Below are 19568 nucleotides of genomic sequence, written 5' to 3'. Positions count from 1 at the left end.
CAGAGAAACAAAAATCGTTGCTTTTGTGGAGCTTATATGTGGAGTCAAAGATGCTATAACAAATAAATAAATAAATAACATACAGTGTGAAAGTGAGTGCTATTGAAAAAGAATATACAGAGCAGGGTCACAGAACTGGGAGTGCAGGGTAAGGGTGGGTGGGTGGAGCTAATTAAATAGGGTTGTCAGGATAAGTCTTCTTGAAAAGGTAAGATGTGATCAAAGGCTTGCAGAAAGTGGGGGAGTTAGCCATAGAGATATCTTGGGAAAGAATATTCCAGAGGGATAGAGGGAGGAGCTTGAGCAAAGGCCTTCAGATGTAGGATGCCAAGTGTGTATGAAAAAGAGCAAGAAGGCCAGAGCAGAACGGAGAAGCTGAAGGGGGTCAGAGATCTGGGGACCATCTCACAGAGGGTCACTATCAGGACTCTGCCTTTCACTCGAGTAAGATGGGGAGCCCTGGCAGGATTTTCAGCAAGGGAAGGCATGATCTGATTAACTTGTTAAGTGGGTGTGACAGCAATTAAACTATTGTCTCTCAACTCCAAACTCATCCATCTTGTACTTGGCTTTGAGGTGCTGGGGCCGGGACTCTGTGAACCATGTTTTTGCTTTGCCTGTCGCTCCCTGTCACTCCGTGTTAGACTCTGCCAACAGGCGGGAACAGAGGGGCTGCCAGAGGAGGGGGAAGAAGGGACTTGTTCCTCCCATTTGCTTCTTGTGGGCTTCGTATTTGCTTCTTGTTCCCAGAAATGCTTCTTCCAGCCAGTAATAGGAGTCTCTTCCCTTGGCAAGAGCCTGTAACTTTTCTAGCACTCAGAGAACCAGCCTGGTCACACTCTCAGAAACACCAGCACCTGTCACTCGGTGCCCAACCTTAGGGGACTGAGCTCCTAAGTGTTATTATTTTCAGCTTCTTCCCTCCATTCCACAGCCACGGTAGCTGCTTCCTGCTCTATCTACCTCTATTACACCTCGTTTTGCCTTATCGTTTACTCAGTTAACAATTTTATACCCAGTTAACAATTATTTTTATGAAATTCTCCCTGCTAGCATAAACGGTGTGGTTCTAGGTTTTGTTTTCTTTCATTTCATTTTTAGCTTGGGCAATTAGAGGAATGGATTTGCTGTCAACCATGGTGACGAAAACTCTAGGTGGGGCAGATTTGGAGGAAAGAAAAAAATCCCTGCTTTAGACATGTTACTTAGATTTAAGTAGAGCTGTCAAATAGGCAGGTGGGTATTACCCCAGAGCTAATTTTCATTCTTTTTCTAGATGGCCCCTGTGCCATGATCACAACTTTTGTTATGAGGTAGAAATAGTCATTGAATAATTACGGTTTAAATGTTAAATTCCTTTCAAGGATTTCAATCATTTAGTTAAGAACACAGGTGCTGGAATTAGAACTGGGTTTGAATCCTGGCTCTTTGGTTGATTTACCTGTGACAGTAAGATACATAACCTCTTTAAGCTCAACTTCATCAACTATAAAAAGAGGGGCAGTAACGCCAAAGTTTAACAGTAACTGGAAAGTGGAAATGAAAGAATATACAATGGTGAGCACACAGTAACCTCTGAGAGTAAAATGTCCTTCTCAGTTTCCTTATCTGTAAAATAGGGATAATATTTATTTTACAGGCTTCTTTTGAGTATTACATCAGGAGACATGTCAATCACCTAACACACAGCCCTGTACACAGCAGGTACTCAACAGAGTAGTTTCCCTTTTGGCATATACTATTTCATCTTATCCTCATAACATCTCCCTCACTTATAAATTTAAATGCATTTTTCAAAACTTACTCTGCAATTCATTAAGGATGTTAATAGGGGTTAATACAATAAAATAAAGTCACAAACATATAGTTTAACAGAGTAGCCAGTATACTCAACTGTAAAGATTATGATCAACATAAAACTGTATTTTTATCCCTCACACACCTTAATGTAGTGAGAGTAATGCTTTTTTGGTTGGTGATCGACTCCTCTGACCTGCTGATAACTTGTCTGCTTGTCTTAGTGATAGGCAGGATCATGGCCATTTTGAATCATAAGTATGTCTCAATTCAGATATTAGAATGCCCATTCCCAAAGAGTGGGCAGCGAGCTGTACATCACGATTTGTCTGTAGCTGGAGGTATCTCTGCCCTCCATGGCCCTTTACTCTTCCTACTCAAAATGCTCCACCCCTGTTAGGCCAGAACAAGCTCTTTTTAGATTAACTGAAGGATCCCAGGGAATGACAATGTACTTTACAAGGAACTACTTATTCTGTCTTTCAGGTTGTCAGAGGAAGAAATTTGTTAAGTGTCTATAATTAAATCCAACTAATAACCTCCTATTCACCAGGCCCTAGATACCAACCTAGATATGATCATTCCCTGCTACTGGAGCACTGTTTCAGGTATCAGGGAAGAAGCACATAGCTTCTAGCTAGTGGCCTTTCTGAGAGAGTATCGCATTCTGCTTAAGAACATAGCTCTATACCCAAATCCTAGCTCTGTGTCTTGTTAGCTGTGACTTTGAACAAGTTACTTAACCTCTCTGGGCTTGTTTTTCATCTCTAAAATGGGAATACTAATAGAATTGTGTGAGGATCAAAGAAGTTGACACCTATAAACACTCAAATGACAGGCTGAGACACTGTAGACACAGTGTTAGCTATTAATATTAGAGAATATACAGTTTGGTTAGAAGAAAAAAAAGGAATCCAATAGTTAGTGTTAAACTGCTTATTATTGCTAAATGTGAAACAGGAGTTGAAAAAATAATAGTGTGGGTCACAGAGGTCAAGAGAGAGATTACAGAAGAGGAAGGAATGAGTCTGAGCCTTAGATAATGGAGAAGAAATTTGTTCTATTTTCGCTTTTATACTTTTGATGGTTTTTTTGTTTTTTGTTTTTTGAATGAGGACAAGGAAATTCAGAGATTATGGCAGTGTAAGAGGGGGAAAAAGGCGAAGTATTGAAAAAGAGACAGTAAATTTCTGTTTCTACTTTTCTGGAGGCCCGTTATCTTCAGGACTGGAACATCGGCTTTAACCTATTGCTGGGTGGAGGGGATGCTACTTTCTCATTACAGCACTTTTAGATAGATCTTTGCTCATTACTCAAAGTTAAATTTTTAATCTTTTACAAAATAGGTAGGCATGACTCTCCTTTCTTCAGTTGGCATTTATATCACTAGCATTATTATATAAAGTAGTTTTTGAAATAATTGTAATTTGGATCAAGTTTATATTTTCCTTAAGTCATTAGTCTCCCAAACCAAAACTTCAGTGCCAGTTGGCATGTAACGTTAGAGGCTATCATACTAGGCACAAGGAAGGATCAGAGAGTTAATATTCAATACTGCCAAAAGATTACTGTACTTATTTACTTTTTAAAAACGACATAACTGGAACTTGGATAAGACATTTTCAATGTAAATGATCAATGAGGTGAATGAAAATCATTCTTCTGAGGAGGACAAAGAGGATACTTACTGCTTGTGCTTTGGGAAATGAGGGGAAGCATCCCAGTTTTGTGGATTTTCACCTCCTGTAATTCACTGTGTTTTTAAAATGAGAAGCTTGGCAACATAGACATTTAAACTCACATTTCTATCTATAAATCACCAGTTTTCCCTTGCATTGGCAGTTTCTGTATAAAATGAGAGGATTTCAAAGTATTCCAGCAACACAATGTAAGAAATCGGACAACACATAAATTGTGTTTTCTGCCTACATCAGCAACACCACTGTAGCCAAATTCAGAAAGGATATTTAAGTGCCAAGAAGGGAAATAAAATAAAACAAGGTATATAGCAAAACAGAATTGAAAACAAGGGGTGTTCTTGGATAACTAAACTAATTATGGGGAGATGCCATTCTAAACTTAATAAGCTACCTCAATGAAGACAAGTTGAATAGGAAATAGGAAGGAAAAAGTGCCAAATTCAAAATCAAGGGTCAGACTTTAAAAAGGGCTGTTTTGAGAAAATGTTCTATCTTTCCTAGTCAATTATTGAACAGTTACAGTAATATGGGCCAAACACTATGAGAATCATTAGGGAGAAAAATAAGATGAATAAACTTAGTTCCTATTCTCAGAGAGCTTATAACTTAGTAGTTTTGTGATTACAACCATTAAAACAACTTTTGAAAAGTGCAAGATTCAAATGAAGGTGTTGATTATATGATAGGAAACTATAGGACCACTGGCCCAATCATCTCCAGGATTTAAGAAGAAATATTCTTGCCACCATTTTCCTCACAACTTTAACAGAAATATCTGCTAAGCACTTGGTGACCTCAAGAGCAGCAAGCTGACTTTTTTCACAAACAGCCTATTCACATGTGGGATCTGGACCTTTATATTGACTTTTACTATTTCTCATTAATTTTTACAGGTGATACAAAGGGTGGGGAGGGTGAAAAAGAAAAAGAACTTTTAAAATCAACTCCTGAGAAATGACATAGCTTCACTTTTCTCTTTCATTTAGTTTAAGTGCCTTGGCTATTGCCTTTATATTTTACTGATTTGTAGCAACCAGTTAAATTGATGAATAGCAGAAATAGTACATTTAATAGATTGTGCTTAATATTTTGCTCTTGAGCTAATATTCTTCTAAATTAGTTAGGTTTAAGTGATTATGCCTTCCTTTACAACTGACTCAAATGCTAAAAATCCTTGTGTTTCAATTTAAGGACACTGAAAGGAAATACAGCAGGAGATATGGGCTGTGTTATAGACAGTAATATCTTAATGCTTTGTTATTGCTTTATTGATTGGAATCAATCTTTCCCCTTGTTCATTTTCATAGGTGTTCCCCTGTGACAGCGATTGTGAAAACTGCAAAATATCGTCCACTCACAGATTTCTGTACTATAACAGAAATCTTAAATCTTTCTGTAAAGCTATTTAGACCAAATATGAGGGGTTTTTTTGAGAACTGATCATAATTCCTTTGCCTCTCAGATGTTCTTCTAGCTTAGTGAATTTAAATGCTTATGGTTAAACTTATTATGTGTGTGAGGGGGTGGGTATGTATAAATTATGTGGTTCATAGGACTAGCGATTTCTGTTGAGAATAATCGAACAAACTTGTCATTCAAAAGACAACAACAATGATGGCACACCTTCAAAACCACAAAAGGGGCTTCAGAGCGCAGGCAAGAGGGCGTCTGAGGCAGAGAGGATCATTTCTAGGCATTACGTTCAGGTGAAAATGGGTGAGCAAGAGGGGGAAGGTGGAAATTTTGGTTTGTGGGGAAAATTAACGGTAGTGTTTTCACAATCACTGTTCTCATTTTTGAATGAGTGCCTTTCTTCTGACTTTCTGAAACATACCAGGGCTTCACTCATCTGCTGGCTCCGCCTGTGGTTGGCAGAAGTGGCATTGTTCTCAGCCACATCTCGTTTTCCCTGGGATGGCCTTTAGGATCAGTGCAAGTAACCGGAGGGTCAAAGCTGTGGTCTTTATGATGGAGAAAAACACTATGTAATTCAGGAAAACCAGAATCCAACTTTAAACTGCTCCTTTTGGCATGCAATCCTGAAAACTGTCTTTATTTCCCATTAACAATTGTTGTAAAAACTCAGGGGCACTAGACTGGTGGTTGGCATTTCTCAAATCTAGGAGGAGGCAGAAGGTTTGGGGGAAACTCAGTAGTAGTTAGTTTTCTTTTAAGTATAAATCAATGCTCAATTTATACCTCCCCCCAAATGGTGAACTCAAAAAATATTTGGGGAAAAGATGTTTGCCTTGTATCTGCTAGACTGTTGGACTTACTGTTTGTGTCCTGTCAGCACAGGGGCACTGTGACAGGCACCCTGGCGGGGAAGCACTGCCAGCTACCTAGGAGGACCTCAGAAAAGGTGTGAATGTGGTGTGTGTCTCTTCACTCTCATGGCTACATCCCTGCCTTCTCTCACCACTCCACAAAATTTTTATAGATTTTGTAACATGAGTGACAGTATTTAGAATGTACACAACATAGGATTATCCTCCTAGTTCAGGAACCAGAACGTGCACAGGCTGGCACCCTCACCTGTTGCAGCTAAGTCTTGCAGCACTACCTTCAGGTCTATGACTTCCTCACCCAGCTGAAGGAGACCCAACCCAACACACAGCCTTGTCTAGCCCCTCATCCGTCTCATTCCTCCCATGGCACATTTCCCCAGTTTGGAGGTAAGTACCCAGTGGGCTTTGCCTCTCCAAGGTCTTATGGAACAGGCCCAAGTGGCCACTGGCAATCCCTGCTACCCTCGCCAGCCCCTTGGGTATCTCTCCACGAGTGAAAGCTTCAGATACATCTCTTATTCTTCTAAATGTCCAACGGGAACTCTTGAGTCAACCTTACATTTCTCCCAAAGACCAACATCAATTTTAAGGATTTTCAGTCTTAATCCTTGAAGAGAGTATTTTTTGACTTGCTCTACAATCTGAGTTGATATAGTATTATGACCAATTCTTTTCTTCTGATCCCTTCAAACTCCTCAAATCTGGGAACACAAATCTAAATCCAAACACCTCTTATTGGTTCCTTCTCTGGCTATATAAAAACTCAGCCAAAGCTTTGAAATTGCTTCTCTAGTTTCTGATTGGGTGGGTATGGTTATGTTTTCCTTTTTCTAGTTACATTTGCAATGAAAGCCATTTGTGAGTTCGAACTATTTACAGCAGATTAATTCTTATTTGCTTCATGGTGTATGGACAGAATATCAAACTTGCAATGAGGAGACCTGGGTGAAGATTCTAGCTTTACTATGTATATACTGCTTGTTTTCATACAGTATTTTTAAATCTTAGTGATTCCATCTCCTTTTGTATAAAATGTGACTAATAGCACCCATGACATGGGTATATTAAGGTTAAATGAGATAATTTAAATGAGAACAGTTACCATAACTCCTAGGACATGATAAGGAATTAATAATATTGAATAGTGAATCTATATATGGTTTTGCTATATAATGATAGAAGGTTATTACCAACTTTATGAACAAGCAAACATTAAGTGAGATTGCTAATGACTTGTAATATTGACTGTATTTCATTTTCATAATTTAGTAATGTCATGTCACATTAGAACTTTTACTCTTATAGGCATTTTTTCTTCTTTAGAATTTCACTGCCAATACTAGTTGATGGGATACTGATCAATTATAGCTTATAGAGAAATATTAGGTTATGATCATTTCATCCAAATTTTTATGTAGGTGCTATTCTGGGACTGTGTTGTTAAATTTCTTTATTAGTTATTTATAATCATAAGTATTATACTAAATACTAGTCCTCATTTAGTAAGCCAATAAATAATTGTGGTTATGTGGCTAAGATTAAGTGCCTAGTATACATCATCTCATTTAATCCCCTCTTCAAGTGTATGGTGTTAAGAACATTAACATCGTTTTACAGGTTGGAAATCTGATGCTTAGAGAAATTATATAGCTTGCACAAAGTTTAATGGCTCGAAGGTTGGTGGGGGGTCTTGATTTGAAGCCAGTGCTAGTATCTATGCTTGAGCTTTCAATAACTACATTGTACATAATCTTATACTCTGATAATTTCCTCTGACAATATCTTCACATAACAAGTGACTCTGCCTTATCACAACCCAGGTTGCTATGGCAGCAACCAAGCTGACTCCCTGATCTACTATGGGACGTGCATGGCGCTCTCAGATGGTAGTCAGCTTTGCCTCTGTACGTCCCTGAAAGGAATGCTGTTTACCTAATGTTTCCACTCTGGGAAACTAAGTCTGGATTACAGTTGTCACAGGAGACCAAATAGGTTAGAATCCTGCCTTTAACAACATTTGAGTGAGGTCTTTGACCTAGAGATATTAAAAAATAACAGAAAAAATAATTTGAGGATGAATCCACATTATGATACAAAGCTTAAGCTTGAGCAAAATGTTAACAAACCAGGCTGAAATGGCAGCACAAGGCAGCCCACTGGGGTTGGTAATATTGCTAGCCAAATGTGGCTGAGAAATACTGTCTCTTCCCTGATCTTGTAAAAAAATCTTCCTGTGGTGACTGTGTCCTTCTTTTTCTGTTTGTCCTGTTCTGTGATGCCACATTTATCCAAATACCATGTTTTCAATCAGGACTTCTAAAAAGCAAATTCTCTACCTTTTCAAAAGCAATTAGTCAATGCTCAGCCTTTCAATATAGTTGCTTCACCAAGTTTTTACACAGCTCTAATAGTTTCCATTTGCCTTCGTACATATGTGTAAGATCCACATTCTTCTAATGCTGTCTGTAGTTGCTTAACTACATGAAAATTCTTAGATCTTGTGGGATGGCTATGCTAACAGTCATAAAGGCCACTCTGACTTACAGCTGAAAGGGTGAGTTTCCCTGACTGTTCATACATCTTTCCCTCCACCCTTTTTCCTGTATTCCAGTATCAGAAACCCCCTCTGTTCACAGAAGCCTGGAACATGCTGTTTATTTCATTTGGCCATGTCCCCACTGAATGGACTATGTTATCACATAAAGACCCCTAAACTAGTCTAGGTCATAATTCTTTCAGTTAGGATGTACTTTAAATTTAAAAGATAGAACTGAACAAAACTGAATATTTTTCTAGTTAGGAATAGTATAGGCTTTTATACATGTATAGGCAAATGAAGGGGAAGATTAATAGAGTCAACTACATAAAAACTTAAGTGCTCTAAGGGAAACAAAAGCAAAAATGAACAAGTGGAACTACATCAAAATAAAAAGCTTCTGTATAGCAAAGGATATCATCAGTAGAACAAAAAGGCATCCTACAATATGGGAGAATATATCCATAAATGACCTACTTGATAAGGGGTTAACATCCAAAATATATAAAGAACTCATGTGCCTCAACACGCAAAAAGCAAATAACCTGATTAAAAAATGAGTGGAGGATATGAATAGATACTTTTTCAAGGAAGAAATTCAGATGGCCAACAGACACATGAAAAGATGCTCCACATCACTAATCATCAGGGAAATGCAAATTAAAACCACAATGAGATATCACCTCACACCAGTTAGGATGGCCAACATCCAAAAGACAGGAAGCAACAAATGCTGGTGAGGATGTGGAGAAAGGGGGAACCCTCCTACACTGCTGGTGGGAATGTAAATTAGTTCAACCATTGTGGAAAGCAATATGGAGGTTCCTCAAAAACTAAAAATAGAAATACCGTTTGACCCAGGAATTCCACTTCTAGGAATTCACCTGAGGAAAACAAGATCCCTAATTCAAAAAGACGTATGCACTCCTATGTTTATTGTAGCACTATTTACAACAGCCAAGATATAGAAGCAACCTAAGTGTCCATTGGTAGATGAATGGATAAAGAAGATGTACATATAGACAGTGGAATATTATTCAGCCATAAGAAGAAAACAAATCCATTTGCAACAACATGCATGGAGCTAGAGGGTATTATACTCAGTGAAATAAGCCAGGCAGAGAAAGACAGGTACCAAATGACATCACTCATTTGTGAAGTATAATAAGCAAAACTGAAGTAACAAAACAGCAGCAGACTTACAGACTCCAAGAATGGACTAGCAGTTAGCAATGGAAAGGGAGGAGGTGAAGAGGGAAGGAAATGGGGATTAAGGATCATTATAATCAGCACTCAAAATATAGGTAGGTCACAGGGAAGACAGTATAGCACAGAGAAGACAAGTAGTGACTCTATAGCATCTTACTACGCTGATGGACTGTGACTGTAATGGGGTGGGGGTTGGGGACTTGATAATATGGGTGAATGTTGAAACCACAATGTTGCTCATCTGAAACCTTCATAAGATTTTATATCAATGATACCTTAATTAAAATGAAGCAAAAAAACTTTAAGCTTTCTGTATGACATCAATGACAACAAAATAATCATAAAATAATTAGGCAAATGAAAATCTGGCAAAAATATTTGTCACTTTGAATATGTGAGTTCTAACAAATTAAAGCAAAAAATACAGTAGGTGGTGAGGAAACATCAAAGAACATGAAGAGGCAAAGAAACAAAAAGAAAACTTTAACATACAAAATATATGAAAAATGTTTGATGCTTAGAAATTAGGGAAATAAAAACATTTCACTTATTAAAATAGAGGCATACATAAATTTATAATCCACATGTATACCTGTGAGGGCACAGACATTTGGTCCCTCACTCTGCTGAAAATTTGGTAGAACTTTTCTGATGTTATTTAGAAATAGGTTTCCAAACCTCTAAGTATATTCTTGCCATGTGGTCCACTAATTCATTCTAAAAAACTATCCTAGGAAAAGCATCGGAGATTTGCACAAAGATTTATGTAGAAAAATATAAACTGCAGACCCCATTTTAATAGCAAATTATTCAAAATAATAGTATTCAGATGAAAAAAGTTGTGGGACAAATTATGTATGTACATAAGAAAGAATAATCTGCAGCAATCTAAAAACCATGCTTTAGAACAACATTTAGTGATACAGGATAATGCTTACTTTGACTTGCTAAGTGAGAAGAGATGTTACAGAGTAGTACTGCAACTGGATGTTGTCAATTGGAAGAAATTACTAATATATGTATGAATACGTACAGAAAAGAAACAGATACCCCCGAATATTAATAACATTGAACATTTAGTGGGTATTGGGGTTTAGGAGTAATTCTTATTTTTGGTTGTACTATTTTTCAGGACTGACCATGTGTAACTGGTAAAGGTGAATATGTTTTAAAAATGAAATTTTAAAGCCTTTATTGAAATCCGATGGAAATGACTAGGATACCATGCACTTTAGATATTTACCTACTTGTTGTCCAGACATTTTCATCCATATTTCTAGTCATAAATCCATTTATTCTTTTATTTCCAGAATATGCGAATGAATCTGTATTTCTCACTCAGAACTCTGAGAAAAGATTAAAGGTAGTTATTACCTTCTTTTCTTTTTGTGCAGGCAGTGAAATCATTTCTAAGGGTTCCGTTTTAAATCTCTGTTAGAAACATTTATTTAACCTCTAACTCTGCTCTACGGAGACATTTTTGTTTATATCAGGGTAGACCTTGACCTTCACAACCTCACACTCAAGGGACACTTACTGTTGTGTTTTCAAAAAGGTTTGATTGAAATTGGTTTGGCTGATTCTTTTAGGTTTAAAAAAAGCCAAAAGCAATTTTGCTCTGGACTAGTTGGGGATACTTTATTTTTCCCTCCTCTGGCTTAAAAAGATTTTATTATGAGAGTGAAACTATATAGACAGTGAGCAAAGAATGTGTCAAAACTTTTTTTTTTGCCCCAAGCTTGAGTGATACAAGCATCATCTATTGCCATTGCTTGCAGCTCATCAGGTCTGTCCTGTTTCCTTGCAGGCATAGTGGCATGTAGAGTGGAGCTTCAGACAGCATTTTCGTCATCCTCCAGACAATTTAATGGACTAATGTTGGGTCTAGTTTTAGGCAATTAATATTAGGTAGCTTTCCATAGAGGCATCCTAAAGTACTTCTAGAGGATTTTGGAAAAGATGCATAAAATTTTATTCCACCTTCAAGATAATGCCAGGAGTAGGTACAGATGTTTGTTACTTAAACCATGGCAAGTGAGAATACTGTAGTGTGGAAAGAGTTTTTAGGTATGAGCAAGGAAAAGTATAAGAAGAATGAGTCCAAATAATTTGTATCCACCTCCAAATCCCTTTTCAGCCTCCAGACTCTGAGACCATATTCTGAAGGTCTCCAGTACATCTGCTCCTGGGGTACACAGGAATAACAGAGGCCACACCAGCCACATTTCTCTCATCCCTACCCCCTATTGTGGGATCTACTGACCAATTATTACTGAGAACATTTTATGTGTACTATGTAGTTCTCTCAGTTACCACATGGTGCTCATACTTTTTCCCCCTCTCTCTAATTCTTCCTCCTGTCAAGATGTTTGACAGATACTTGATGACCTTGAAACCATACCGAGAGTCAGAATCATTTTAGTGATTGCTGCTTCCCATGCAGAGACCACTGCTGCCTGCATGGAGGGTACTAGCTCCTTCAGGATTGAGCAGTTTACCATCACATTAAATATTCAAGCTTTGGATTTAGACAACTGTGCCTCCTCAGTTTACTAGCTGGGTGACCTTGGATAAACACTCTGTTTGGCAGAGACTGCTATCTGCTTCCCACTATCAACAGAATTCTTCCCCGAAAGAATTCAGAGAAACATGCCCAGCAAAGTCAGGCCATTCACCAAGCTCCTGGACAGCTGAGCATAGCCATGTGGCAATTTGGACCATGATAGAAATGATGTTTGGGATTCTGGGGCAAGGCTAACTAAAAGGAAAGAGATAAAAGCCCTTGATTTCTGCTTTGCCCCTTCACTGAGGCCTGGAAAGGCAAGTGGGAGGATGCAGCTCCAGCAGCCGTCTTGGATCATGAGCTGATTTTAGGAGGAGCCCTTACTGTCGATCACAGAGCAGAAGGAAAGACACCTGGGGCCCCAGGACATGTCCTGAACAGTGTATCTGCAGGCATCTTTTAGACTGGAGGAAAATAAACTTTAAATTTGTGTAAGCTACTGTAGGATTAACCAAACCTAATCCTATATGCAGCCAAACCTAACCCTAACTAATACATCTCAGTTTATTTATCTAGGAAAGGAGGACAGTAGCAGTACATAGACCATAGGGTTATTGTGAGGATATAATGAAATAATACAGGCAAATATTTGTTGTGTTCAGTAAAAGTTAGATATTATCACTGAATAAAAGCTCAGTTTTCACTTTGCAGAAGTTAGATATTATAACCTGAAGAAAAGCTTGGATTCCATGAGTCCAGTCTTAAAATATAATTGAATATGAAAAACATGGTGTGGCCACAAAAATAATTAAAAGCTGTTTAAATTTTAATTGGAGTTATTAAAAAATATCAAAGTGTATCCAACTTGAAAACTAGGCACTTTATTTTAAATGAAGAAGGCTCTTTTTTTGTTGTTAATGATTTCCTTTGAAAAGGTTTAAAACTTAACAAAAATTAGCTAGAAAACTTTTGTAAGCTCTTCGTCCAGATTCCCAATGTTAACATGTTATTGCATTTTCATAATTGCTCACTTATATGCCCATTATTATAGTTTTTTCCTTGAACTTTTTGAAAGGATACTATAAGATGGTAGCTTATAACCCTGAAACACTCTAGAAGGTGTTTCCCAAACAAGGCTGCTTTCCTAAATAACCAGCATACAATACTCTAAATCAGAAAGTCTACATTGATACAACTCCACCATCCATCCTTGAGCTCATTTAAATTTCAGCAACTGATCCAATTATATCTTGTTTTCCTTTCTGATTCAGTATCCTATCCCAAAACACTCGCCCATTTAGTTACCATGTATCTTAAGAAAATATCAATCTGGAGCACTTCCTCAAGTCTTCCCCTGTTTTTCATGTCTTGACAGTTTTAAAGAGTACAATTTTAAAGACCTTCAATTTTATATCTTGATTCTCAACCCGTCATTTGATATTTCTCATGACCAGACCCACATTATTCATTTCAAGCAGGAAACCATGGAGGCGGTGCTGTGCTCTTTTTAGGGTATTAAAATAGGAGGCAGACTATACCAACCTATCCATCACTGGGAATATTAGTGTAGCCACTAATACCGGTGTAAACCAGTATTATACTGATAATATTGGTGTCAACTTTCTCTAAATTCAATTCACAAATTGATTTTTAATATATTATAGGGAAATATTATGAGATTATGCCAATATTCTGTGCCTCATCAAATTGCCACCCACCAGCTTCAGCATATTCTAAAGACTCCTGTCTCAATCAGTCGCCTCTGTGATGTTCGCCACGTGGTGGTTCTCTATTTACATCATTCCTTTTACATTTATTCATGGGCATTCCACACTAATGAAGAGCTTTATCTTCTCCCTCATTGATTTATTGATGTATTTACATTTTAGGTCCTCATTTGGATGCCTAAAGCCTTTTGATATGTGCCCATCATTCATCATACATTTCCTTATTTTCTGGAAAAAAAAATATGTTCTAGAATCATTTTATACTTTTCCCACCCCAATTCTGGGAATTACAATTTCTTAAAGGAACCCTAGTTCTTTTTAGTAGAGGCAGACACTTAGAAGCTAAGATCTACATACTTAGTGTTCTCATTGAATTGTATATTGGGATGCCCCTAGTTCTAGGCCCTCTCAGTAGACAGAATGAGGAAATGTTTAAAATGTGTAAAAATGTACATATAAATATATATATATATACATATTATGTAAACACTCTCCAACATCCATCTTAACTTCTGTTTGTATCTGTGTGTATATTTGTCATGAAAACACATATATATGTGCATATGTGTGTGTGTGTGTGTGCACACATGGGATGAGTTCATACCCATACCTCTAACTGTAGTTCAACACCCCAGCTCCCAGCTTCTTTCTATTCTTTCTCCTTTCTCTGCAAAAATCTCACAAATGGCCACTTCCTCAGCCTGCCATCTCTGCTCCTCCCTGCCACAGCCTGTGCCTCAAAGAAGGGAAGGAATGGGAAGGGAAAATGGAGAGAGATGGCAGAGGGAAAGTACCTGGCTCCTGCTGGGAGCAGACTTCCCCATCAATCTGTACAGGCTGGGGACGTATGTGAGCACTGGGCCTTGGAGGCTGTCATCTGGTATTTTTTATTATAATACTTAACCTACTCTGATCAACAAAATCTCCAAAGCAAAATGCCACATGGCTTCCTACTAGGAATAGATCACAGAAAGTTCACTGATGATAGATTTCCTGAGTGGCAGTGTACAGCAAAGCTTGGCTGACTGAGCAAGACCTCTTCTTTCCCTTCATCATGGATGTTTCCTTCAATTTCAGTGAATAATGTTCCAAAAATTTTTAAAGCTCTCAAGTTTTGCAACCACAGATCCAAACAAAGTACTCAGATATATCTGGCTTCAGTGGATCACCTGGAGATGGTGACATGCGACTCTCCTAGAAAGAGGTGGGTGAAAACAGTGATGGTGCCTCACATGAACTAGCTTACTGGTTCTTGGGGCTATTTCAGGCCTGGTCGTATATAAATCCTAATTAATATTATTGTAACACATCTTTGAGTCATATAAGGATTAACATTCTATCTTGTACATTTAGTTGCTAGCAAAAATTACTAAATAATAGGGAGGGGGGCTGAACTTAACATCCCTAAGGCACTTCCCTTCCTCAGAAAAAACTTTTAGCCATGAAAGGTAGATTTGTTTGCAGTTGCACTACTGTTCAAGAAAGTAGGAGAATGACCAAGACATAACCTTTCTGGATGCATGAGTCTGTTGTGCTGCTCTGCCCAGTTGGGATTCTCCTAGGTGCCTTCTAATTCCTGGTCTCTTTACTTCTTGGAGTGGGCCCTGGGGCTTTCTCCGCAGAGGGCCCCTGACATTGGAAATTCCTCCTTTTGGTTGATCAAAGCTGATGCAGCCTGAACCCACCCCAGGAAATGGTGGCAGACACATCTGTTCCATCTGGCTTCCTGCCAATAGGGGATTTATCTTGGGTGAGTTGGGGAGAGGGACTTTCATGTCGGGAGGGGATTTATTGTTGGCTGTTGGGGTGTGGCGAGTGTGAAGGGTGGGAACCACTTGGCTCCTTGGCTGGACTGTCTGACTTTTTGTGCAGCAGGGTTTAATCTTTGTATGTGAGTTCCAAGACTTTTGTGAAGGGCATGTGCTGAATCGGTGAACTTTCATGATAAACTCAAAAACTCTTGGGAGAGTAAAGGATAGATTTGCAAAGAGCAAGAAAGTGAAAGTCTGCTGACTACAGACAGTAAGATATAGTTCAGCATCAAACTATTGGAAATATAGTTCAGATAGTCCTCCCTAGTTAGCTAGCACAGCCCACAGACCAAGAGGGAGAAAGGAAAGAGGATGGGCCACTCAGTGTCCAGAAATTCTGGTATTCCCTAAAGGGAAGTCTCTGGACCTCTTCATATCTCAGTATTTTCATAGCAATAGGTGTGATAACAATAAAATTACAATTCAAGTTTTGTAAAACATTCCCTAATTTATCAAACTATTATATGTTAAGAAGGGAGGTATCTGGCATTATATGGTACTGGTCCAGAAATGTTCAATGCTTTGAGTACTAAGGTTATGTGATAAAACAATACCAGAATATGTTCTGGTGCACAACAGTGTATCAATGATTCAGTATGTAAATTGAAAAGAAATGTCATGGGGTTTAAGTGAATTTGGTTTTAAACATTGAGAAAAAAGTCAGTATTTTACATTTTTAGGAAATCCTTTACCTTATTATTTTCGTATTATTTTCTAAGTCTTCCAGAACCAGAGTTTTTGCGTAGATATGAACCATCTGCTCCCTCATCAATTTTATCTAGCAAATACTTGTAATTTCTATGCCCACAGCTGGGCCATATAGGGAGGTCTACACAAAAGGAATGTAAGTTATGGTCCCTACTCTCCATATCCCAGGAGGTCCTGTGTAAAGCTCAATCTAAAAATTCTGGCAGGACCACAGCCCATCTGTAAATTAGTAAAGACACTTTTAGGTAGAACCTAGTCATGGTTGTATAGTTTAGTGAGTAGAGTGTGTACTGCATCTCAGCCCTCACTGGTCCTTTAGTTTTTTGACCTATATATCTGAGTGCTGTAGAGTCCATCATCTCTATGGATGTGGAGCATAATAGCTTATGGAGCTGTGGGATATGTGTCAGATATCTTAGTTGCATGAGGGATCAAAAATATTTTCTGGTAAATAAATCATCTTAAAGGAAGAGAAATCAGAAGCAGACAACTTTAGTCCAAGAGCAACACATTACAGTATAATCGTCTGGGAGATTTCAAAGGATCTTACCTAAGACTATTTGCTACTCTATGAGCAGCAAACTGAAAGATAGGTATTAACAAAAAATCTTCATGTGGGAGAACAAGGGAGCCCTTCTTTGAATTTTCCATATTAGTATATGAAACAGAGCTAGTCACGAGATGGTGGGGAATGTGTGGTGGCTTTAGCACTGGGGTGGCCTTTAGCACAGAAGCCCAAGAAGTTTCAGTGCAGATCAGCTAGAGTCGGAGGCTTTAAGATGGACTCAGAATGGCGGCGACAACTTCATTAGACCAGTGAGGGAAAGTGGGAAATGTCAACTCCATATATCAGCATATATGTATTGTTTGAAATCCGTGGGGGTGGGGAAAATGTTTACAAAAAGAGTGAAGTCCTAAAATTGTGAGTTGAAGAAGTCATAAGAATATGATTTTGTGACATTTTTATCACAGTGCAGAGATGAAGCGGGAAACCATAATAGCATATATGTTTAAGGAAGTGTGAAGTAATGACACACACTACTGTAGAATAACTTCTCTCTGCCACACCGTGTGAGTACAAGATGGTAGATGATCACAAAATGCAAGTCAACTTACTGTGTATACTCCACTTAAGTTGGGTTTCACTTGTTAGGGATGATACAGTGTAGAGGATGGAGAGCAACTTCCAATAATGAATAACTGGGAGTCCCTGGGTCACACTCTTATCTTACATTTCTATTTTGGTAGAGAGAGAGAGGAGAGGAAAGGAGAGAGGAGGAGAGAAGATGTAACTGTTGTGTAGAATATGAGTGGAAATTGTGTGAAAGGGAATGTACCCTAAATCAGGAACCAGGACTCCTGGGCTTGTTCTGCTCCAGCTTGCCAAAGTGGGAGTGGGAAAGTCATTCCACCTTCTCTGTGCTTTGATTTTCTTATCTGTAAAAGGAAGGGATTGAACTGCTTAATTTAGGTTTCCTCTCTCAGTCGGATGCTCACATTTGTCTTGTAAAACAATACTTGTTGAAAACAACTTTGCCTACAAACCCTGTGAATGGTTTGTGACTTCTTTTAGTAGAATAGAATTGCGACCAAATGATGATGGAAAAGACCTAGATTTCTGCTTAGAGCTTTCTGGTCAGTGACTTAATCAAGTTGAGACTCTACAAGGACACACACAGCAGTTCCGCACCGCTCCGTATGCATGTTCCGCTGCATCTCCTGACCCTTTCTTTCTTCTCTTGCTTCCTACATGTCAGGTTCCTATTTCCTTTTTGGTCATTGTATAAATGCGTAGGACTTCTCCTAACCCTATCAGATTGGCTGGGCACTTAGTCTGTGTTTTTGTGTGTCTTGCCAAAATAAGCATGGTCATTTACCTCTGTTTGTTTTCCTTTTCCAGACATCAGGTATTGTCTGCATTCCAGCGCCCACACAAAAGTATTATCTCCCCAGTGACGGCTGCCATGTCTGTGTTGCTAAGTTTGCTCCAGTCAGACCAACTGGAGGGACCTATCAAACAGCAGCCTGTGGCACTGGATTTCTCCAAGAGTTTTCAGATTCTCTGTAACAGCAATTCAAATGACATTTTAAATAAACAACCTTATGAGAAAGAGAAGAGGTGAGGAAAGAGGAGAAAAGGAGAGTTGAGGAGAGGAAGAAGCTAAATTATAAGGAGGAACCTAAAGGAGAACTGACATGTTACTGTACTTCTTTCAACCACAGTATTAAAATTTTGCCCTTTTGGGAAATGTCAATCCACTTTTTGAACAAACTGTAATTTCAACATTTGAAATATTAATTTTAGGTTGCTTCTACTTTCTGACATTTTGACTAGAGTTCACAATGCATCAGTTTCTGCCTGACCTACGAATTTCAAGGCTCTTTTCCAGAATCATCTTCTGAAAGTAAGGTCCTGGTAATTTATTTCCCATGCTGAAGAATCTTCTTTGGCTCCATGACCTCAGCATACCTTTGTAGTTTTGACTTAAGCTGATTTTCTTAGTCTGTATCCAATGCTTTTCACAGTGGCTAACCCCTTTTGCATAGTTGGAAATAGTCTTATATACCAGTATTCACAAAAATACTAAAATTACTATTCCTATGGCTAAAATTTCACTTTAATTCCGTATTGAAACTATGTTGACTTCTGAGTCCATATGCTTCTTAAACTAAACTACTCTCAAGTACCTGAAATATTCCACAAATCCTCACATGCTGTCTGTATGAATGAATGAGGTGACTTGTAGCATTCTCATTCAAAAGTTATTGCAGAAAAAAATAGGGAACCATTATGTGGTTTGAGGATCGGTTGACCAGTATATATACCAATTACAGAAGGATGAAAAATATGATGAAACAAAGTCAAAAGAATTTCTGTCTTATGCTATTAGAAATATTAATGATGGAGAGGTCATAAAATACTGCCCAGCTAATAAGTGTGGAATTTGCTTTCCCAGAGATTTTTTTATGTTATCATAATAAAAGATACATGTAAAACTATTAGGAATGACTAGGAATGATTTATTTATCAGTAAGACTAGAGGGAGAAATTTAATCGAGTTACTTACTATTGTATATAAATACAAACAATATAGGCCAGAAACAAGTGAACACTGCTGACAGTTGTTTCCATGGAAAATGAATATGGAGAAAGAAAAGATGAAACAAAAAATTATAAGTACCTACTATATGCCCGGCGATGCTTGATAATTACCTCATTTCTTACTCATTTAATTCCTCATTTTACAGAGGAGGAAACAAGCTGGGAAACATAAAATAACTGGTCCAA

Source organism: Manis javanica, chromosome 2 (assembly GCF_040802235.1).
Source record: "Manis javanica isolate MJ-LG chromosome 2, MJ_LKY, whole genome shotgun sequence".
NCBI lineage: Eukaryota > Metazoa > Chordata > Mammalia > Pholidota > Manidae > Manis > Manis javanica.
The sequence above is the reverse complement of the archived record's forward strand: the minus strand, read 5'-3'. Positions refer to the sequence as shown.